The 19,196-nt window shown below is 42.0% G+C and overlaps 1 long non-coding RNA gene across 1 annotated transcript; it reads left to right on the top strand.

The window, feature by feature from the left end:
• Positions 1–15,542: 15,542 nt before the first annotated feature.
• Positions 15,543–17,009, top strand: LOC130540854 (uncharacterized). The gene is made up of 2 exons (XR_008954857.2): positions 15,543–15,629; positions 16,204–17,009. It is a non-coding gene; the product is annotated as an uncharacterized LOC130540854 (long non-coding RNA).
• Positions 17,010–19,196: the final 2,187 nt, after the last annotated feature.

Here is a 19,196-nt window from a genome sequence, read left to right on the forward strand (position 1 = left end):
TGGAGTCTCTGAATCTGCTGTGATTCTGGGGGCTGCCCAATTCACGAATCATTCATTGCTCAATTAAACTCTTTTAAATTTAATTCGGCTGAAGTTTTTCTTTTATCATAGAGAAGAATGTTTATAATATAATGTTAAGTGGAAACGTAGGATACATAATTACATATAAAATGCAATCTCAGCTATACAGAACATAAGCACAGAAGAAACAATGGAAGGAAATACGGTAAATTCACAGTATTTGTCTGAATGGTGAGATTCTGAGTGATTTGTACTTTTCCTTTAGACTTTTCTGTGCTTTTAAAATTTTTACAATAAGCATTTACTTATTGGATTAACTGAAAATGTTAACTTTTCAAATGGTTCCTTCATAGAATGCAGCTTCCTAGGCGCACTGGCACCTCCTCTTGTCCCTCCACCAAAGACGGTGAAAGAATAGAGTCTGAAAGCTTGATCTGGGCTTTCACTCTCCCAGCCACTGGTTAGAGGAGCTTGGATGAGATCTTGTAAGCCTCAGTTTCTTCTTTAGATAAATAGGAATATAGGAATAACAGCTCCTCCTTACCCAGATATTGTAAGGACCACCTGTGATGGAACAGAAGTGGAAGCACTTTGTAAATCCAAGTACCATCTAAACCTTAGCTGGTTGTATTTGCTCTGCTGTGATAGCACAGTTTTTTACTATTGTGCCCCCGCCCCCAACACATACACACACACACACACACACACACACACACTTTGACTCATACAGGCCTTTCCACCTCAGCATGCTTTTGTGGGAGAGAACACTTACCATGGCTGGCTTTTATCTACTCCTATCCCAGGCCACACACTGCTAGTCTCACCTCTCCACTGGCCTGCTGCTGAGGGCCCCAGAGCCACACCTGCTTATCTTGGATGGTAGCAGGTGGGGGTGATTACCGTTGGAACAGAAGAAGGGTGACATCATCCTGGGTGCTGCCCATGAAGTGACCACAGGGCAAGGGCAGCCAAAGGCAAGTGCAGAAAGAAAAGCAAACACAGGAAAGGAAGCACCAGAGTAGAGAGCAGGGAGGGCAACATTTCAGAAATTGCAGCTGCTATAGCTCTAGGTTCCCCATAGGGACCTGCCAGTTCTGGACACAGAGAAAGCTTTGTTGCCCATCTGGTTGACTTCTCAAGATCAGCCCTGTTGATCAGAGCTCAACACACCATCCAGAGCAACACCTTAATGAACTGTAGCTTTTTATAGCCCTTATATGTTGTAAAATATTTGGACACATATTTTCTCTCTTGATCCTCACAACATTACTGTGAGAAGTGTATCTTCCCCACCCAAATCCTGGATAATTTAAATGCATTATCCAAGGTTATGCATTCTACTACCAATAATCCAGTTGTATCTTAGCTAATCTAACTGTGCCTGGTGCTAATTCTTCTAGTCTCCAGGTGACTAATATCTTGCTATGTAAAGACCCAGCTCTGTTTTGTCTTTTAATAAATTGTAGGAATTATATATAATACTTGGAGTTGGCCAGTCACAGTGGCTCACACCTGTAATCCCAGCACTTTGGGAGGCCGAGGTGGGTGGATCACCTGAGGTCAGGAGTTCAAGTCCAGCCTGGCCAACATGGGGAAACCCCATCTCTACTGAAAAAAAAAATAAACAAAACATTTGCTGCACGTCGTGGCAGGAGCTTGAGGCAGGGGAATCACTTGAACCCAGGAGGCAGAGGGTGCAATGAGTAATTGTGTCATTGCACTCCAGCCTGGGCAACACAGTGAAACTAAAAAAAAAAAAGAAAAAAAAAGGAGTTATTCATTCATTTCCATAGTTATTAAGAGCCCATAGTGCATCAAACACTGTTCCTTGCAATACAGGGTTGGAAGAATAAGGATGAATTATACAGGACTGGTATCTCACTATCTTTCTCTTTCTCTTTCTTTACAGCAAAAATACATCTGTCAAATCTCTCTCGTCTCTACCCCTTCATTATCTCTCTCTTAGACTGTTTCAACAGGCTCTTAAGTGGTCTGCCAGCCAGCAGCCCTGCCCTGTGCTTGTCTATCTTTTTATAGCCGCTCAGGGCCATCCCTAACCCTCTGGGTTAGCCCTCCACTTGTTCCATACGGCTGCAGGATAAAAAACAAGATCTTAAGATGGGCTGCAGGGGTCCCTCTGGGTCTGTGTCCTCCCTCAGCCCCCATGTCTTTTCCATTCTCCCTGCACTTTAATACTGCCCTGCTGGTAGGTAACCACTCCCAGGCCTCCAACACAGCTGCCTTTGTCCATTCCCAGCCTTTACGAACACAACTTTCTCTGCCTGACATACTCCTTTCTCAGTCTTGCCTAGCAAATCTCTATTTAGCCTTTACAACAAAGCTCAGATGGTCCCTTCTTCTAGAATACATTTCTGGTAGTCTTCCCTGACTCCCAGCAGCCCTCATCTCCTATGTGGAGTTAACTCCTTGTCACTTTGCACTATAAACCTTTTATTATTATTATTATTATTGTTATATTTTCTAGTCAGAGTCTCACTCTGTCACCCAGGCTGGAGTGCAGTGGTGCGATCTCAGCTCACTGCAACTTCTGCCTCCCAGGTTCAAGCAATTCCCTGGCTTCAGCCTCCCGAGTAGCTGGGACTACAGGTGCATGCCACCATGCCCGGCTAACTTTTTGTATTTTTAGTAGAGATAGGGTTTCACTATGTTGGCCAGGCTGGTTGCAAACTCCTGACCTCAGGTGATCTGTACTCCTTAGCCTCCCAAAGTGCTGGGATGACAGGTGTGAACCACCTCGCCTGGCCCATATAAACATTTTAAACCTGTTTGTCTATCCTTCCAGATGAATCCGCTAAAGAGGTTATAGTCACATCTTAACACCTAGCTCACAGACTGCCTGGCACATAGTAGAGACTCAATAAATAGTTTTAAATTGGATTAATTGAATGGAGAACAAACTGTATTTTTAATCATAACTTACTCCCCACCTAAGAAGAAAAATCTTCTGTTGTCTTCATATGTCCTTTAGCCTGGCGGGGAGCAGGGAGGAGGAGGGAGCTTGTGATTCCACAGGTGCTGTGGTTTGAATGTTCATGTCCCCTCCAAAATTCATGTTGAATAAGAACATGGTAATATTAAAATGTGGTGTAATATTTCATTGTAATACATGGCCCAGCTGACAATGTTTCAACTTTACCATAACGTAAAAGTGATATGCATTCAGTAGAAACTGTACTTAAAGTAACCATACAACCATTCTGTTTTTTACTTTTAGTACAGTATCAATAAATGACATGAGATAGTCAACACTTTATTATAAAACAAGCCTTGTGTTGATGATTTTGCCACCTATAGGCTAATGTAAGTGTTTTGAGCACATGTAAGGTAGGCTAGGCTAAACTATATATGTTTGATAGGTTACACGTACTAAATGTATTTTTGACTTAATATTTTCAACTTACAGTGGGTTTATCAGGACATAACGCCATTATAAGTTGAGGAACATCAGAAGTATTAAGAGGTGGGGCCTTTAGAAGGTGATTAGGTCATGACGGTTCCTGTCTCATGAAGGGATTAAGACCTTTATAAAAGAGGCTTTCTGGCCAAGCACAGTGGCTCAGGCCTGTAATCCCAGCACTTTGGGAGGCTGAGGTGGGTGGATCACCTGAGGTCAGGAGTTTGAGACCAGCCTCACCAACATGGTGAAACCCAGTCTCTACTAAAAATCCAAAATTAGGTGGGTGTGGTGGCGCATACCTATAATCCCAGCTACTTGGGAGGCTGAGGCAAGAGAATTGCTTGAACCTGGGAGGCAGAGGTTGCAGTGAGCCAGGATTATGCCGCTGTACTCCAGACTCTGTCTCAAAAACAAAACAAAAAAAAGCTTTCTATAGCATTTGCCATTTTTGTCCTTACATTCCTTTTATCACGCGAGGGCACAGCATTCATCCCTTCTGAAGGATACAGTAACAAGGCACCATCTTAGAAGCAGAGTGCGGGCCCTCTCCAGACACCAAACCTGCTGGCTCCCTGATCTTGGACTTCTCAGCCTCCAGAACTGTGAAAAATACATTCTATTTTTTAAATAAATTATCCAGTCTATTCTATTGTGTTATAGCAGCACAAATGGACTAAGACAACATATTATCTGTTTTAATGTATTAATCTTAAAACCATTCCTTATGCTCATCCATGTTCATTACATGTTTGTTGAAAGTAAATTTTGTGTGTATGTGTATGAATTTTAATTATGTGGATTTTGTGAATTTTTAATCTTGTGAATTTTGTGAAAGTGAATTTCTGTGTGTGTGAATTTCAAAAAACAGCAGTTTTTGAACATCTACTACCAGCTCTGCCCTAGGGGGTACACAGCAGGATTAAACATGCTCTCTACCTGCAAGGAGACAAGGCTGTCCTCGAGCATAGGATCTGAGCACTTGGGCAGGAGAATGCTGGAGCCAGAAGTCCAAGTATGGGGAAGAATGAACAGTAAAGAGGAACCACTGAATCCAGGGGGGACAGACAAGCTATCTCGGGGATAGGAAGGTAGGGCCAAGAACAAAAACTCAAGCCTTGAGTCCTGGGCTCCCTGAGGTCTAAGCAGATGAAGAATAACAGCCCTCTAGAGTAGAGTACAAATTGCAGCTTAAAGGTCAGAGGCAGAAAAGACAATCACATTGGACAGTAAGAGATTCTCTAAGGGCAGTCTGGTTGGGCTCTAACTATCAAGAGGCAGGGGCCATTTCTACAACTCCTTCTATAACTCAATAAGTACTTTTCCACTACTGAATTTTCACCAACTGATTGACAAGAAGACATGAAGAGGCTGGGAGTGGCCCTTAAGCCAGAGCAGATCCATTTCTTTCCATCAAGATAAGAACAGGAGGAGGGGCAATTCTCCACCCCTGCACCTCCAAAGTCAGCTCCCTGGGTGTTATTAAGCACCACCACATCAGTATTCCAACCCCAGAGTCCCTCCAAATACCCATGAAAACATTCATTTACATTTAAATTGTGCTTCTCTGGATTCAGACTCTTTCTCTGAAAACTCTAACAATCCAATTGTCAAGAAAACCAACATGTCATTTCTAAGCCTGGTGGTAGAGACCTTCTCCTCCCCCAGGAAACCCCTCGTTCAGCAGGAAGCAGCTTCAGGTGTCCCTGTCTGGACGGGTTTAGTCAGCATCACAGCACACTCAAGGACAATCCTGAAAATATCTGTGCTCTTCAGTAGGGAAGGATGAGGGTCAAGGAAGTGTGCTAGACAACCATTGCATTCATTTTAATGGGAAGAGAGGGAAGGGTAGTCAAGGAAAACTTCAGAGAAAAAAAGTCTTGTAAAAACTGCTGGAGGTGCTGGAAAGAGCTCTGCTCTGGAAGTAGAGCTGGCTTTGAATCCCAGCGTGGTGGCTTCTTAGCTTTCTGAGCTTCAGTTCTTCTACATCTCTATACAGCAAGGTCAAAGGGTTTCAATGACCTGGGCTAATATGTGCTTTGTACGGGTCTTGATGATTAAATGAAGCAATGTATATGAATATCCCTGGCACAAAGTAGACATTCAGGAAATGCTTTTCCCTTCCTTGTGAAGGCTGGGAATGCTGATTGGTAGAAAGCAAGAGATAAGCACCCTCCTAGGAGGAAGGGACCAAACCATCAGGCAAACCATGGAGGGCTGGGCAGTGAAGGAATTTGCTTGTCAGTTTAATGCCTTGAAATTTACTCAACTCAGTGAATACGGGGCTTCTTTTATCAGATCTTGGACTAAGAGTTCAAGGGCTGAACCTAAGGACAAAAGAAGGGGAAGAAAGCACTTCACCCAGCATATGATTAATATGAAAAATGGGTCAAGCCTAGGGATGCGCTAAATCTATTCCCTCTGCAGTATCAGCGGGGTGTCCCCTTCCTACTTACTAGAAACTAAACCAAGTCAAAGGAAGAAAATTGAGAAAACAAAGAAAGGGCTAGGAGAAAAACAATTAACACAAACACTTCAGGTTCTGCATACACGAGTCAGAACTCCCACACCCAAGAAGGCCTTGGTGTCATAGATTCCAGATTGCAACTTTAGCACACAGCCAAACTATTAGGTCAGTCTTCTTGAGGATCTCACATGGCTAAGGAGTATTCTTTCTAACAGATATTTAAAACCCAAATGCTTTCAACGACCTTCAGCCAATATCTCCATAGCATCTGGTTGGCCAAGATGCCTTCATGTACCCACCTCTTGTCAGCCAGCCCGACAATCACCTTCGGTGGAAGGAAGAAGAATCCATCTCACTAGATATTTTGGGAGTGGGTTAGATGAAGAAATTGGGACACAGCGAAGAACCTGGCCAAGAAGCATGAAAAGCTGATCTTATTACTGTTCTCCTTGGATGTGGTTTGAAACCTGTCCCATCTCAGGGTGCTCATTTCCTCATTAGTAAAACAAAGATGTTACCCATGTAGCTCACACGTGTCTGGGCCAGGAGTAATAGGAGCTTACATCCATGTAGCCCCCAAGCATATTGACATCCTTTTTTTTTTTTTTTTAAGACCTTCACAATATTGTTGAAAGGAAAGCCGGGAAAATGGCAGTTTCTCCCCTTCACAGCTGAGGCATCTGAAATTCAGAGAATTTAAGTGTCTTCTGAAGAGCAAGTCAGGAGTAGAACTGGCCCCAATCCCAATGCCCATTCCACTCCAACACACTGCCAATTTTTTGCTATAAAAATGCAATTGATTGTAAAGTATTCATAAAATATGGTGTTTCTTTTTATATAATTTTATTGTTTCTCATTTTAACCAAAGTATTGCATATTCATCATAGAAAATTTAGAAAGAACAAATAAGTAAAGGGAAGAAAATCATGATTACCCATAACTTCACTGAAATATAATGTTGTTTGAAGAACAAGTAAAAAGACAATATGCCACTGTACTAATCACCTAATATTCAATCCTGAGATCACCAAAGATGATAGGATTCAACAGTTACATCGGGCAGCAACCAGAGACTGTGCTCTTGGGGAGAGAGTCGCTCATGAGGGGAGGGGTGGCAGCAGTTAAAGGAAAAAGTAGGGTCAGAGTTTTAATGCAGACAGATCTGTATGCTGTGGGGAAAGGCCAGTGGAGAGGGACGCAGCTGCTCCTCCAACAGGGAAAGGAGAAGACAGCTGGAGTGACCCCCCTCTCAAGAGGTAGGGCCCATGTGGAGAAACAGCACCATTGACTTTTTGTCCATATTATCAGGCCAGGCACAGGGTGGAAGAGGGGAGAGATGGTGACAGGACTCTGGAAGTTCTTTACCGATTTCCTCTTTGTGAAATTGTTTTCTTTAGCGATGTAGAAGGCAAGGTCTATCTGAAAGTGTAAGGAAGATATCTGAGGGTTTCAGGAGACAAGGAGAGAGTAGAAACAGTTGTTTCCAAGAAAGAGAGAGAAAACAGCAGTAAGGGCTCTGGTGAAGACCTCAATTTGGTCTTATGTTTTCTCCAGCTGCACAGGCATAGGCTTGGAGTAGATAATGAGTTGGATATAATCAGCCTTGTGGCTAAGCAAGCCAGAATGAAGAACTAGGAGAGAAACTAGGAAGGTGGAGGTGTGCAAAGGAAGTGAAATGGTAAGGAAAAAAGAGAAGGCTTCTGGAAATTTCGAGAGAGACATAATGTTGGTGGATTCATGGCTAATAGGTGAAGAAGGGCTATTGGAGCTGGTGTAGAAAAGCACGTGAGCTAGAAAGAGAGAAGGAGTGGTCAGGAGATGTTTAAAATTGTGATTGCTGGTGGCACTGCAGTTATTAGTAATGACAAGGTCTAGGCTTTGACCTTGAAAGTGAGCAGCTGAATTAGGGTAGGATAGAATCATCAGCAAGACGAGATCAGGGAATTGAGAGGGCCAAGAAAAATAAAGGTTATTTAATTCACTTTAAAAAATGTATTGGGAGCATCATGTATATTTATAATGAAATTACCAAGAATTAAGATGGAATAGTGTTGGAGACTGTAAAGTGACACAGAACTTAAATTGTGGAGAAAATGTGGTAGCGACCCAAAGATAAGGAGATGGCTTTGCACTATACATTACTGGGTATTGGATCTTGGAACCCTGACATTCAAAAGCACTTATATGTGATGTTACTTAATTTGTCTTTTTGTTTGTTTGTTTAAGACAGAGTCTCACTCTTTTGCCCAGGCTGGAGTGCAATGGCACGATCTCAGTTCACTGCAACCTCTACCTCCTGGGTACAAGTGATTCTAGTGCCCGAGCCTCCCAAGTAGCTAGGATTAAAGGCATGCACTACCATGCCGGGCTTATTTTTGTATTTTTAGTAGAGACAGGGTTTTGCCATGTTGCCCAGGCTGGTCTTGACCTCTTGGCCTCAAGCGATCTGCCTGCCTCAGCCTCCCAAAGTGCTGGGATTATAGGCATGAGCCACAGCGCCCGGCCTGATGTGACTTAATTTGAAATTATTTAGGAATAGAAATTTTTTTCAATGGATTAAAAAAGCAAATAAATGAGCAAAGAATATAAAATCTTAAAATGTATACATTCTCAGCATCCTCTGTTGAAGAAATCCCATCGTTTTAAGGTATAGAGCTTCCTCGGAAGAGTAATGAGCTTTGTTACTGCAGACATTTAAATTGCTGGTGATCACCCTGAACTAGTGGAAGTTTTGTTAGAACAGGTCAATTTCCTTTAAAATGTAGGGGTTTTTGTTTGTTTGTTTGTTTGCTTGTTTTGTTTTTGAGACAGAGTCTTGCTGTGTCACCCAGGCTGGAGTGCAGTGGCATGATCTTGGCTCACTGCAGACTCCACCTTCTGGGTTCAAGCGATTCTCGTGCCTCAGCCTCCCCAGTAGCTGGGATTACAGGTGTGTGCTACTACACCTGGCTCAGAGGAGATGCTGCGTTTTTTTTTTTTTTTTTTTTTTTTTTTTGCTTTGTTTTGTTTTTTGAAACAGAGTCTCACTCTGCCACCCAGGCTGGATTGCAGTGGTGAGATCTTGGCTCACTGCAACCTCCGCCTCTCAGGTTCAAGTGATTCTCGTGCCTCAGCCTCCTGAGTAGCTGGGACTACAGGTGCCTGCCATTCCACCCAGCTAATTTTTGTACTTTTAGTAAAGACAGGGTTTCACCATATTGGCCAGGCTGGTCTCAAACTCCTGACCTCAGATAATCCACCTGTCTCAGCCTCCCAACATGCCGGGATTACAGGCGTGAGCCACCGCACCCAGCGGGAGATGCTTCTTAAACTCAGATGTGGAGGGTGAACATGAGGACAAACTTGCAAAAACATGTCAGGGAATATCATTACAAAGATGTAAAAGTAACAGACTTAGAAGTTCAGAGAGTGACAACTAGCTCCCAGCAGGTTGAAGAGAAGATACCATGAGGATAGGTAAAAGAAGAGTCTAGAACAGTAGTTCTCAATCCTTAGCTTGCAATAGCAACAACTAGGTTGCTTGTTGAAATGCAGGTCTCTCCCGATCTGATGCACGCCAGCTTACTACTTCGCGAACTCCTCATCTAAAGAAGTAGACAGTGCCAGCGCACGATGGGCTCGGGGCATGGTACAGAGCTTAAATTTTAATCTCTACAAGATGGGAAATTATTGAAGCATTTCTCACCAAATGTACCAGAGGAAAAACAAGTGTGTCTTCATGGTTAAATGTATTTCAAATCCACATTTTCCCCCTCTTAGCCTAAGCAAGGAGCTTTCCAATATTCCAGGAAACTATAACCTTCCTTAGTATCATTAACAGACATTAGAAATAGGATCCAGCCCACAGGAGGTTCTTAATAAATGCTAAATAAATAAATAATAAGTAAATAAAATGTAATAGGGTTTATATAATACTGTCACCTCCACTCAATATCATTCCAAACTTAATATTGCTTTCTTTTAAAGGCCTTATATATTCCTAAAGTTCCTTTTCAAACTCTAAACCCATTCAGAAAGCCTTTGGATTCAGCATGCCTTCCTTCACCAAATTTATAGGAAGGACAATCTTGAGCCATCTGGTGCCTATTTAATTTTTAACCACCTCTCCCTTGAAATATTTCTTTCTTCATTCTTATTTTGTCCTAAAAACTTGGCTACGAGCTAAACTGCACCATCTGTGACTTCCAGTAAATACAACTGTTGCTAATGAAATTACCCAGTTTCATCATTTTGATTTAAATGCCTTGCCTGTTTTTCTTCTGACCTTTCGTTGCTTGCCATCAAACTCAAGCTTTTGTGAATTCAGATACATACGTCCATGTAGGTCAGTCTTGAGGAATAAATCTTCTCTGTGAAGCACAAGAACCTGGGCCAAGCCCGCTCAGCAGGCTGACATGGGAGGTGGGGGCCGGGGCTGTGCAGAGAAATATAGATGGCACTTGTGCCCGTCCGCTCAATGTGCGCAGGGCCCCAGGGCAGACCCCCGCCATGTGACCAAGTGGCCGCTCGGTCTGGCTCTCCGGCCTCCCATTTGTTAGGATGCTGACGATATTAATGAGTTGGGGTGTTGGAGCCCATTCCTTGGCCTTTGGTGTCGGTTCCTCCCTGCACAGGAGTGCTTGACCTGATTGAAGAAAAGGAAAGTTCAGAGATTCTAAACTTTGCCCAAGTGGAGGGAAGGCCTTCCAGAAAAGGAGATACTTTTGAAGAAATCAGGTCCTTTCACTGCCCAGGACAATGCTTTCATTTTGGTAGCAAACCACTGTCTTTATCATGGCCCCATCAAGGGAATAAAAGAGAATGAAATAGACATTCATCCATCAAGTCATTCAGTCATCAAATTGTTATCAGTACTATTGTCAACTATATCAGATAATTAAATAGTGGAGGGTATTATTAGCACTTGCATTAGCTAACATTTATTGAGTCTTCACTGTGTAGCATGCACTGTGCTACGCCCCTTACCTAATCAGTTCATTTAATCCTCATAACAATCCTATGGCTGGGAACTGTTATTATTCTCACATGACAGTGAAGAAGTGAGGCTTAAAGAGGTTAAGCCACTTGTCCAGAGTCCCACAGATTCTAACTCATGCTCATAAACTTGCTGCTTTATTACTTTGCATTTACTGGTGCTCTCTTGCATGCCAGATACTGTGCTGGGAACTGGGGATGCAAAAATGACAACGATGTAGTCCTTGCCCACTTTCCAGGGAAGCAAGAGATAAAAATGCAAATACACCATCTGAGTGAAGCTACAACAAAGTAGGAAAAATATTCTGGGGTCGCAGAAAGAGAAGGGATTCTGTCTGGGGAAGCCAAGGAAAGATTCACAGCAAGGAGACATGAGATCTAGGTTCGAAGGGAGATGGCAGCCCTGGCAGAAGGAAAGAGGCATCCAAAGGAGTGGAAGTGTATGAAAAGCGAGCCAAGGGGAAGGAGCTTCTGCATGGGGGGGGATGGGTGGGAGGGTTAAAGGACTGGGAGGTGTCCTTGCCCAGACTGAAAAGACTCGGATGGTGGGGGGAGTCAGCCCCACAACTTTACACCAAAACTCTCTGTCACTGGGTCTCTACAATCACCAGAGGGTGGGGTGGAAGTGGGGTGGAAGGTGGGGATGGAGTAGAAGGTGTGTCCAAGGCAGCCCAGCACATCTGGCTAGCATTTAGCCTAAGAAGCAGCAGGACTCACCTTTCATTACTGAATTTTCATTAGCCTTAAGGACTCACCCACACCCTCAAGGTGGTTAAACACTCAGGACAGTGAAGAGATACCCAATAGGCCCAAAGGGGGTTAAGCTGTAGCCCCACATCTCCCCGATTATGCGCTATCTTCACTTTAATCTCTGCCTCTCTTCCAACGTCAGGATGCTGCTCCTAATGACCAGGAAAGAGATCTGTAAGTAAAAGCTGTTTTTAGTTCCACCAATAGTAAAGACACGTTCATTCTCTGTAAGTGTGTAGTCAATGCAGTACGACTTCAGTGAAGACAAAATCTCCACAATCCCAAACGCACCCCCACTGATTCTATCATCAGTTTCAACATCGCTTCCTTCTTAGGACCAGGCTTTAAAGGCTAATGCTGATAAGAGAACCCTACCGGGGAGGGCTGACACCAGGAACAACTTCATCAGGAGCATGCATCAGATCAGCCAATCTCCTCCTAGGGCCCTGGGGAAAGGGATAGGTGGGACCAAAAAAGCTTTGTTGTCCCGGAACAAGGGTCAGTAAACATTTTCTCTAGAGGACCTGACAGTAAATATTTTAGGCTCTGTGGGCCACTTGGTCTTTGTCACAACTACATAACTCTGCTGTTGCAGCATGAACACAGCCATGGACAACGTGTGAATGAATGAATGAATGAATGAATGTGACAGTGCTCCAATAAAACTTTATTTGCAACAATTGGGCATGCAGGCTAGATTTGGTCCACTGGCCATAGTTTGCTAACCACTGAGACAGGTCAATGGGCACCTGCACAGAGAAATAGGATGCCAATCTGAAAAGAGCTCATGGGATGCTGAAAGTGGGATCTACCTAATTAATTTGGTTGCGGTCAGCCCCCAAACATGTTACAGCTACCCGAGGGTGCTCCTGGGAACCATCCCCTTTTCTGACCTCCAAAACACATCCTCAGTGTCATCCTGGCTTCATTCCTCATTTTCAATTAATCCAATCTACCACTAATGCTGTGGGGTGATAGCATTTTCAATTAATCCAATCTACTGCTATTTCCTCCAATGAAATCTCTAAAACCATATAAAGCTTAGGAGGTTAAAAAATATGTTCATAGTTATCTACACAGAAGTAAGTGACAAAGCCAGGACTGAAACCAAGTATGTCAGACACTAAAAACAGATGAATATCCTCACTGCATCTTTACTTTCCAAGAGCCCCTGGGAAATATGTTTGGCATAAAGCCGTCCATGGCAGCCTCACACAGCATCTCTGGGAACCCTTCCCAATGACCCTCACCTTCTGTACTCATAGCTGGACCCCCTGCCGACCCCAAGGGAGATACTCAAGAAATAAGACCCGTTTTTAAATATAAGTGCAGGTGGTTGTGGGTGCTGGGATTCTAGGCATACAGTCAAACTGTACTATGTAAATAGATAAGTCAGAATGTGAGCTTTTAAATCAAAGGTGTGAGTTTAAAAGTAACTTTATAAGAAAGTTAAATCAAAAGTTAAAGTACAATTTTTATATTAAGAGCAGGGTCTGAAACAAGTGTCTATGAGTCAGCAGGAGAAAAAAACTATTATTTTATGATAGCCGAACTTTAATGATACACACGTGGTGAACTAATGAAAATGTTTGAGGTGGCTTAAACATACATGTAAGTGATTAATACAGGGGTAAAAGAATTAGCTTAAGTAGCAAAAGGGGAGAGATGCTTGAACCATGCTGCCAGAGAGTTCATGATCACATGAGGTAATCACAATTGCTTAGGCCTCAACAACACTGTTCTCTCTGGTGCAAAACTCTAAAGCTGTGGCCCTCAAAACTTAGGGTGCCCAAGAATGACCTGGAAGACCTACATTAAACAAATGACTGGGATCCCTCTGCAGATTCTGACACAGTAGGTCCTGCCTGGAACCTAGAAATCATTGTTTTCAACACACATTCCTGGTAGTTTTGATGAAGATGGTTTAGTGATCATCTATGAGAAATGCTGATTTTCAAGAACTTCATGGCAGGCTCTCTGAACAACACAATCATCATCATTATCTCTAGAAGAAACTTAAGCAAAGAAATATTCTTTAAGTGACTTCTCAAAAAGCTCAATCCTTGGTAAAACATGGAGGACAGAGGATTCTATCACTGCCCTGGGAGGATGTTTCCATCAGGAACTAAGGAAGTTTAGTGCAGATATTACCTTTCTGGCAATCCCACTGTCTTGAGAGATGGAGCTTGGAGAGCCTAGGAGAATGTATGGTTGGTTTAAGATCTTCATGTTGGGTCTCCACGTTGCCTCCAGAAGAGTGATTCAGTCTGACATCTCTCCACAATATAAGGCCACATGCTTCCCAACTGGATGGTCAAGACATTGGGGTCACAGGGTCCTCTTTCTCCTCTACTCTTTACATCTTGCCATAGCCCCTAATAAATCTAATGCCTCTAAGCACCACTCTGCTCGCCCCTCTGAATGCCTACTGCTCCAGGTGTCCTCTGTGTACCCTAGTCTCTCCCTAGCCCACCTCTCTGTGCCCAAGAGACAGAGCACAAGGATCCCACCAACACCTCCTGTGCCTTCTAAGCTCTGGGTTCCCTTTCTACTGGGTCAAAGGGTGGCACCAGCTGCAGTTATTCCTCTGCCAAAGGCCAGGGTTCTGAATGGCCATCCTCTCTGGGTTGTAATGACCGCCCTGTCCTGTCCCTCTGCAAGCCCAAGAGGTAACAGTTCCCCCACTGATTTTAGCCCTAGGGTAGGGCACTTCCTTTGGTGGTGGTCTTTCACCTTACTCATGCTTTTGTAAATAGTCCTGCTCCTCAATTTCCCCATGCTATGAGCATGGAAAGAGAGATGAAGCTATACTACCCAAGAAACAAAAAGGGACCTACTTCACAGTAATTAAAGAAACCCTCATCTGTCCAGGAAAGGTAACAATATTATTATGTAGAAAGGGAGCAACTGAAAACAAAATCATTAGCGGAACTTCATGCCACAATTCTAGCAACTATCCCTGCTTCTGTGTGTCTAGGCTTTAAATGAGATAATTAATATAAGAGCATATTAAATCTTATTTTTAAAAGGGTTAAAAGTAGTAAATACCTAAAGAAGTGAATTGTGTAAGCAAAACCAATTTTTCTCATCTGTAAAACTAATTATTTTTATTATTATCCTTCAATTTGAACAGTTTACCAGGTGCTCTTAAATGTGTTTTCTTATTTGATGTGTCCCTTACACCAGCCTTGGAAAGGGGGGTAGGATTTTTCCCCTTTATAATATGGAGAATGGTGCTCTGAAAGTTTAAGGCATTTGCTCACAAACTCACATAAGTGATCCAGGCAGATGTTCAGGGCTCTACCCACCATATAAGCCTAATTCAGGGGAGGTTTGCAGTTGTGGTGGCCAATAGGTTTCACACAACAGTCAGTTTGCATTGGTTGGTAGTAACTGTGATGTGTTGAAAAGATTCTGAGGCTATTTGGACTCAAGAGAAAACAGTATCTCAACTAGCAATGTCTGGCAAGTCATAGAATTGAGGAGCAATACCATGCCTCCTACAGATTTTCTGCCTTGACATAGTGTTTGACAGCATGGGCTTTGGAAGGGTGAAGGCCTAAGTCAGGGCCTGACTCAGTCTCCCCACTCAACCTTCTGATAGTCTCGTCTGCTATCAAAGGTCATAATATTAACTTCCCCACAGAGCTGTTCCTTTTTGTTCCCAACCTAAACTTATTTTCCCATGAAAAGAAGCACCACCCTTATCTAAAAGGACAAATCATGCAGAGAAAACTATGAACAGCATCCATTCTAGATTTAACAATTCAATCAATAAAAGTAGCAAAGTGCAGAAGGGGATGAGCTGGGCTTTGAGTTAGGAATGCTGGCATCTGTCCCAGTTTTCCTTTCATAATTTGTTCTAGGGCTATGGAGATGCTCATAAAGGATTCTCATTCCTATTGTAAGCCAGAGAGAATGCAATCCAATGCAATGTTTCGATCATGGAGTCTTTATTGGACACAGGCTGGCATGAGTTGATGGCACTTGAAAATCAGCAAGGTACTTTCCAAAATAATTTATAACCCTTCCTTAAAAATAGGTCCTGTTTGTCAGTCTTGGTGAGTTCTGTCTGACCTGTGTAATCATCAGCACATGAGTTAATTTTTTCAATAACGGTTTCTTAATCTAGAAAATGAGATTGTTGGAACATAATTTTTTTAAAAAGAGTAATTTTCCTACTGGGAAAAGGAGTATGAAAACTATTTTTGTCAATTTCCTAACTTTCTTGGTGTTATATTGTCTTTGTAGTAATGAAAATAATGGTAATAATGTCATAATTTAATATCTGTTTGAACTGTTATTCCTCCCTTTAGAATCAATTTATTTTTCTCTTATTTTTCTGGTGCCTTTGATTACCTCTCTTACTTTTTAAAATTTTTGTAACGCTTTTATTTTTGTAAACATTCGTTTTCCTTGCAGAATGCAGCATGTGAGCATTACGTGCATGCTTTGTTCATGATAATAACTGAGGTATGCCAGAAAACCTCCCATCCTGAAATACATCCTCCTCACGCATGAAACTCCATGTTTCTAATAGTGGAATCCATCCCTCTGACTTGTGTTGTCTTTGCAGCTACAAATGCTCCTGGGAGGAACAGCATCTTCAGTCTCTAAACCCTGGTGCAGCTGAGTTTATTAGAGGTTTTCCAGACCTTAACAAGAGCCTGTGACAGTACTAAGACCCTCGGGATGGTGCGAAGGAGTCTGGAACCAGGAGGCTGCTGCGTTTTACAGGATACTGGAGCCCAGTTCTCAATCAAACGCTAGAGTTCAGAAAGACATGCCTCTCAAATCTGTCTACCTTTAAGCATTTTTTTAATTAATAACTGGATATTGACCATTAAAACCATCACAGGTATAGCAGTTTGTTGACTAAAATTTGTATTATAGATACAATTGAAATGTTTACAATGCTTTATAAGAAAATCATTACTACTTGGGTCAGAAGCAATGCAAGTCAAGCTTAGGTCTATGGTTTTCGCTCCTGATCAGTAATATGTAAATGGCATGTGTTCTCTTACCCTCTCTAAATCTGGAAAGATGCATTTCATAGTGCCTCTAATCTCAAAAATTTTAACTTTCACTTTTAATTGTTGAAAATGTCATTCTGAAATCCAACAATGAATGAGTGAAGGTGTATATATTCATCATATACTTGTACATACACACAAATAAAACCTGTATCTCACAGCCCACATATCTTGTTTAAGCTGCTCTTTCAGGAAGATTTATGACACTCTGCTTCACAAAGAAACTTTAAAAGAGAGAAAGAAAACGAAATGAAACAGTGACTGTTCCCTAGTGCAATTACTCTGTCAAATACTCCCCTAGGGAAAGGAATTTGCTCTTGTTGTGAAATAAATTAATATAGAAACCAGACTCCTGCGGTAACTTTTCTTTATCCCCAGGCAGTATTTTCCCACTACTGCTCTCAAAATTCACTTTTGGCGATACACATATGGGAGGTTGGAAATAGCTAGAAATTATATGTTTGAATTTTAAATATATTCCCATTTCCATAAATGTTAGCAGCTCCCCAAATTATCAGGGAGTACACAATCATTTAGAGATCGCCTGCCTCAGAAATCAATTGCTTGTCCTCTTCATCCTCGGTGGGGGGTGGAGAAGGAGAGGGAGCACTTTCTCTTACCACCTTTTCAAGCCCACAAATAAGAATTTCTTTCCCAGAAGCTGCCACTTGCAAAGAAAATTTGGAATGACAAGGCCCATTGGGCTGCAAGAAGAGTGTAGACACGTCTAAGCTTAGTTAGTCCTTTTTCCAAAATCCACAACTCACGCATTCACTGGGAACCTTCACTCGCCACATGCCAGCTCAAGCCCTCCGTGATTCCTAATTAGGCGTTCACTGCTCAATTAGTGCCCCATTAGCCTCGTACCATGTTAACTTTAAACTACTGGTTACATTTCTCTTCACTTCAGCCATATTATGAATGGATAGAACTTACAAGCAATCATGAAAACCCTTGCCAGCTGAAATTCACTCTAATCTTAAAACAACATAAGAGCAGTATATGTAAAATCGATTAGGGACTGTCTTAACCAAACTACAGAGCAAAGCAGGGTCTTTTAGGAGGAGGCTATTCAAGGGGGAAAAATAGGGAATATATAGTGCAAATAAATATCAGGCACACAGAAGTGAAGATAATGACTAAATGCTCCATGCTGACCTTTATGATTTGTGATTCTGTGCCTTCCCTTTCTACGTCATGGAAGCTTTACTGATGAACAGGTATAAACCTCTTTTTGTAGCTTCCTAGGGGCAGATATTTCCATCTCTAAGTTATTTCACTTAGAAACAACTAATATTGATTGAGCTCTTACTTTGTACCAGGCTTTAGTCTGTGGGCTTTATATGTTTTACCTGTTTAATTCACACTGCGCTGAAAGTTATCTTTCCTATCTCCATTCAGTGGGAAAGAAAACTGAGGCTTAAAGACCATAGATACCATCACATAGTGTAGAAAGCAAGAAGACCCTGAAGACGAGAGGCTCTATGTCCTATGCTACATTGTCTACTAGAAGGATTTTAAAATGCCAACAGGTTTAATAACAATAAGTATCCTTATCTATCATTTATTAAGCATCTACTACAGTATGTTCTTTTGTGTGTGTGTGTGTGTAAGTATAGTGTGTCTGCACTCTTATTTTCAGAGTGATGCTGGCTCTTACACACACAAATGAAATAATGATGGCAGGATAATGAACTGATTAAGAGCACAAGCTGTGGAGTCAGACTCTCATATCAGATCTCAGCTCCGCTGCAGCTAGCTGTGTGACCTTGCACAAATTACTTGAACTTTCTAAGCCTCATCTATAAAATGAAGGCAATAATGGCAACTACTTGGTGGGGTGGTTGTGAGGATGAAAGGAAATAATCTCAGAGAAGGGCTTAGAACAGAGCCCAGTGCATAGTAAAAGTTAAATGAATACTGTAATTATTTTCCTCTGTTGACAGAGAAGAGATTTTTATAGTCAATAGGTAGGCTGGCCTGTAAGACTCCTCCACTAAAAATACAACTGGTTACATTGTGGTTTCACACCAATAAGCACTAAGAGATGGTAGACTTTTCTTTTTTATGGTGTTGATTTAGTTTGGCTTCGTTGGGCAGTTCAAAAAGCACATCTTTTGGCCCATTCCCGGTATTCTCTGCAAATTGCATGGACTTTTAGTCCAGACAAATTCAGTGAAGGGTGAGAAAGGGCTACAGAAACAGAAAAGAATGCAAAAAACATTGTATAATTCTGAGAAATTATAAATTACTTTCACTAAAAGGAATATTAAGGCATCATATCCTTTTCTATTAATTCTTACTATAAACAACACATTCTCAGTGTACAGAATTTAGAAAACAGAGAAAGGCACAAAAATTTTTTAAAGACTAAAATAAGAAAAGAAAAATCAATCTCATAATCTTTTCACTGTTGGTTTTTTGAGGATAGATAATGAGTCAGTAAATACTGGCATGGCCACACCAATGGAGAACAGAGGTGTCCATTCTGATTGGCTGGACCCAGCTACAACAATTCCCAAATATTCCCAGAATT

Source organism: Pan paniscus, chromosome 16, assembly GCF_029289425.2.
Source record: "Pan paniscus chromosome 16, NHGRI_mPanPan1-v2.0_pri, whole genome shotgun sequence".
Classification (NCBI taxonomy): domain Eukaryota; kingdom Metazoa; phylum Chordata; class Mammalia; order Primates; family Hominidae; genus Pan; species Pan paniscus.